Genomic DNA, 5,180 nt, shown 5'->3' with positions numbered 1-5,180 from the left:
CTTTGGTTGTTGTTTTCCATCTGTTTGTGTCCACTTTTATTTGACATGTACCAAACTTATAAAAAGTTATACCTGTAACCCATCACCTCAACATGTCAAACATCACCATCAACATTAATTTACTACACAATTCGATTTTCTTGCTTGAAGTCATAGTATTGTAGTACACAGACATTCTAAATTAAAACCAATTCCTATCTGAATGCGACAAAAATTTTGCATTTGACATACACTACCTGACTAAAGTCTTGGCGTCGAGCTCAGTTGTAAAAATAACAAATAATGTGTCTAGTTGATCATTTGGAAAAGTGGCAGAAGGTAGATTTTTTCTGATGAATCATCTGTTGAACTGCATCCCAATCATCACAAATACTGCAGAAGACCTATTGGAACCTGGACCCAAGATTCTCACAGAAATCAGTCAAGTTTGGTGAAGGAAAAAATCATGGTTTGGGGTTACATTCAGTATGGGGGCATGCGAGAGATCTGCGGAGTGGATGGCAACATCAGCAGCCAGAGGTGTCAAGACAATTGTGCTGCCTATTACATTACAAACCACAGGAGAAGGCAGTGAATTCCTGAAAGCAAAGAAGGTCAAGGTGCTACAAGATTGGCTAGCCCAGTCATCAGAGATAAACATTATTGAACATGTCTGGGGTAAGTTGAAAGAGGAGGCATTGAAGATGAATCCAAAGAATCTTAATGAACTCTGAGAGTCCTGCAAGAACACTTTCTTTGCCATTCCAGATGATTTTATTAATAAATGATTTGAGTGATAGCAGAGATGGGTCACACTTTACAATAAGGTTCATTAGTTAATGTTAAATAATGCATTTACTAACATGAACAAACAATGAACAAGACATTTATTACAGTATTTATTCATGTTAACAAATGTTAGTTAATGAAAATACAGTTGTTCATTGTTAATTCATGTTAACTCACGTTGCATTAACTAATGTTAACAAGCATGGACTTGAATGTTAATAATGCATTAGTAAATGTTCAATTATGATTAATAAATGCTGTACAAGTGTTGTTCATGATTAGTTCATGTTAGTAAATGCCTTAACTATTAAACCTTATTGTAAAGTGTTACCCAGAGATGTATGGATGCAGTCGTTTAAGCTCATGGGAGTCATAATATTAATTCTTTTTCCACTGCATTATGACTTTATATTCTATACTGTACATTATTTCTGTTAAGTGACAATTTTCCAATTTTGGTAAAATAAGCGTAATCTAGAGTTCTTTGTCTTTCATTTAAGCCACTTCTGATACCAAATGATCAACTAGAAGTCAAGTTATTATTTGTGGTACCTAAAACTTTGATAGATGACAAGACTTTTGTCAGGTAGTGTACTCTAGTGTTATCTATCTATCTATCTATCTATCTATCTATCTATCTATCTATCTATCTATCTATCTATCTATCTATCTATCTATCTATCTATCTATCTATCTATCTATCTATCTATCTGTCTGTCTGTCTGTCTGTCTGTCTGTCTGTCTGTCTGTCTGTCTGTCTGTCTATCTATCTATCTATCTATCTAGGGCAATTTAAAGGAAATGCCTAAAATTGAAAGCAACAGCAATCATTACATGTTTATTATAATTTTACATGATTATACAGTTCATAGGCCTATTAAGTCAGCTATTACAGTTGCATACAGTCAGAGCCATTCCTGCCTTAGCTGTGCCATATAATGCATGTCATTTTTAAGTGTAACACAGTTGGACCAAATCAAGCCATTTGCACATGGGCTTATTACATTATATAGCTGACAATCTGTATATCGTATTTGTTTACCTGTATTTCGTGTTTTAAATTAAAATTGTTCTCCACCTTTTAGCTTGGTTGTCATATTTCATCTGTTTTTATTTACTATTATTTTACATATTCTAAAATTGTAAAAATTATACCTGTAACCCATCACCATCAACAATAATTTAATACGTCATTGGTTTTGCTAGCTTGCAGTCATAGTACTGCATTTAAGCCAAATTCATTCTCAAGTTGGCAGATCTATTTGTCATTGAGTTTTTGCTTTATGGCCATGAAAAGACTGATGAAAGACTGGAGCCAGGCATCTCTTGGCAGGTTGTTTGGGCTTTGGCATCGGCTGAACATCGTACACCACTGTCAACACCATTTGATTTCTCCTGAGGTTACTGTACCTGCAACTCTAGAAAGGAGCAAAAGTCAACCACACACCTCTGGCAGCTTCTTGGGCATGGGCACATGTCTCAGTAGACTTCCAACCTTTATTTTTTGAAGCAGAGATGCCAATTCTTCCTTTCTGACTCCAGCTGGGTCAAAGGGAACTCTGAGACAGAAGCACAAAAACATATTCTGTGTATATGAATGTTTACGCAAATTCACCACGATTCTGATACACAATCCATAAATTATTACACCTAATCTGTAGTAAATCTGTAATACAAAAGATAATGTGCAATTTATGATGGTTAATAAACGTTTACTATGATTAAACCATAGTTAATTATTTTAATGGAGTGCTGTGTCTTTCTGAAAACATACCGCTATATACATTTCTGGAGTGCACTAAATTTGCCCCAGGAGCTAAATTTATTTTGCAGATTTTTTTTTTTTTTTTTGCGAATCCGCCAGAGGGCACTGAGTATGTTTTTTTAGATCTCAGATTTCAGTCACGAGTGCCATTCGAGCCTGCTGTTCTTGTGTAAATCCAACAGAGGCCGCTGTCAACTGACTAAATGACTGACCAATCGACTGACCCACCCTCCTTCTTTCCTAAACTCAACCAATAGTTGTTTCAAAAAGCAACCCATAAAAAGAGCTTGATTTTTACCATATTTTCAGATTGTACCACATTCTCACCCTGTTATTTACTTGTTTATTTATTTAATTTTATGCTTCTGACTTTGTCTTATTCACTTTCTGGAACCATTCTTTGCCGGACTCGAACACTGTCGTCATGGTCAGCTCCTCTCAGCATCTCAAGTCCACCGACGTACATGGCGAGCTACTGGATAAACGGGTAACAGCAGGTAAGCCGTCCAAACAGAGGTAAGCAGTCAGCTGGTGAGTGCAAAAAGAAATGGCGGCATACCATCACATAGCATTCGTTTTAAAGATGAAATGCAACCATACGTACTTCTGGCTTTATAAGTCGTGATCTCCAGAAATGTATAAAGAATGAGCCTATGTTGCAAGTATAGTGCACTAAAGGTACCTCAAAATACCATTTTACCTTCAGGAATGTAAAAAAAAAAAAATTAATTAAAATTCTAAACTGTTTTATCCTATGCCATTTTAGCCGAAACTGCAATGATTTACCTCACGCCATTTATGCATAAAGTTATGCATGCTTTGGTAACAGGCTTCAATTTGTTGACAAGGCTTTAAAAATGACATTTTGTTAAAAAAATAAATAAATTTGTACTTTTAAAAATGTGCAGATTTCGACTAAGAAAAATGTCTTCCCTCAGTTTTCTGCTTTTGAGGACAAGAGGACAAAGTTAATTAAAATTCTGTTTATACTTTTATCGATTGTTGACTTAACACAGGTATTATGCAAACAAGCTTTAATTTGAAGCTTTAAATCCTTAAAGCAGGGGCATGTTCTCCTCGTGCTGGCGTGGGTTTCCCCCGGGCGCTCCGATTTCCCCACAAGTCCAAAGATATGCGGTATAGGTGAATTGGGTAAGCTAAATTGTCCGTATTGTATGAGAGTGCATGGGTGTTTCCCAGTGATGGGTTGTCGCTGGAAGCACATCCGCTGTGTAAAACATATGCTGGATAAGTTGGCGGTTCATTCTGCTGTGATGACCTCGGGTTAATAAAAGGGACTAAGCCGAAAAAAATTTAACGAATGACATCCTTAAAGTAAATCAGGAAAAAAATCAAGACGCAAGGTTTTTATGGCGGTTTAATCTTGACATGGACATTTTTCTCTTAACCCTATGTGTACTAACTAAAGTTCATGAACAAGGCAGAAAATTAACTAATTTTCAGCAATGAGCTACTTATTTAACCAGCAGAGTGATGGTAGAAGTCCATACCAATCGATTGTTTTGGACGCTTTGAACCAAAATATTCAATTCATTGGACTCCCTCAGACTACGTCTATGATCTACAAACACTTCTGATACGACAAATAAACAAACTTAGAAGATACATAAAATAAGATTTAGAATGTGCACGGTAATGTGACGTCAACGCAGCTTTTTATTATGGACTACATCTGTTAACTGCCCTGTGGAGATCGCTAAAACACACCTGATGGACACATGTTGAAATATTATCTGTATAAATGATCTTCGGAGATCTTAAAATCCAGATATCCAGGTTAATATTAAATCTAAATCCAGGTTATATGAAGGAAATACCTGGTTTGTTGTAGTGAGGTGGAAGTGACGAGATTCAATAAAAGTCCCTAAAAAAGATTCAAATGCAAAAATAAACTGCAGCGTTTGACATCCAGCAAGATTAATAAAATAGAAATGGTATATAATGTTAAAAATGTAACAATAAACATACAGCAAATGTCATAATTTACCTTTTCTCGTTTCCAGTGTAAGCTACTTATTCCACAAGATGGCGCTACACAACAACAGTCGACATTCTTCCATTTAAAGTCCAAGTTTGCAAAGTGAATGATGTACAAAATAATTTACACCTTTTTAAATTGACGGTGAACATTCTTGGATGCTCTGTGATTAATCCTGAACCATTTTACGCATACATTTATGTAGTTTTAAGACAAATCCTTCATTTGAATCTCAGATGTAATCCTAAAACAGATGCATTACTGTAAGGATTTGCTATAAAAAAATATGACACAAAACTTGTCTAATTGTCAAAATCAGTCCCCAGAGCATCAGCAGCAGATGTTCCTCCGCATTCCAGCTGAAGGCGTTACTGTATGCTCGCATAAGAAAAACAGTATGAAACACACCCAAGGTGCATATGAGTTGATTTAGTGTTATGGAGCTTGGAGTGGAAAGCTGTGGATGGTGGAAAACTGTGGTAGGTCTACTAAGTGCATTATTATATATTGCATCTGAAAATCCCAGTCTATCCCATAGAAGAATCTGCGAAATACTGAGCTCAATGTGCATTTTCCCTCACATAAATCAAGGTTTCTTTATATAAATGTGTAAAAAGAGAGAACTTGACATAATGTAAAGGTCAATGT

The 5,180-nt window shown here is 35.8% G+C and overlaps 1 long non-coding RNA gene across 1 annotated transcript; it reads right to left on the bottom strand.

Annotated features, from left to right (window-relative positions):
• Positions 1-1,579: 1,579 nt before the first annotated feature.
• Positions 1,580-4,864, bottom strand: LOC141378724 (uncharacterized). The gene is made up of 4 exons (XR_015514770.1): positions 4,542-4,864; positions 4,372-4,418; positions 2,264-2,327; positions 1,580-2,186 (listed from the first exon to the last, which is right to left on the bottom strand). It is a non-coding gene; the product is annotated as an uncharacterized LOC141378724 (long non-coding RNA).
• Positions 4,865-5,180: the final 316 nt, after the last annotated feature.

Source organism: Danio rerio, chromosome 18 (assembly GCF_052040795.2).
Source record: "Danio rerio strain M-AB ecotype USA chromosome 18, GRCz13ab, whole genome shotgun sequence".
NCBI lineage: Eukaryota > Metazoa > Chordata > Actinopteri > Cypriniformes > Danionidae > Danio > Danio rerio.
The sequence above is the reverse complement of the archived record's forward strand: the minus strand, read 5'-3'. Positions and strand labels throughout refer to the sequence as shown.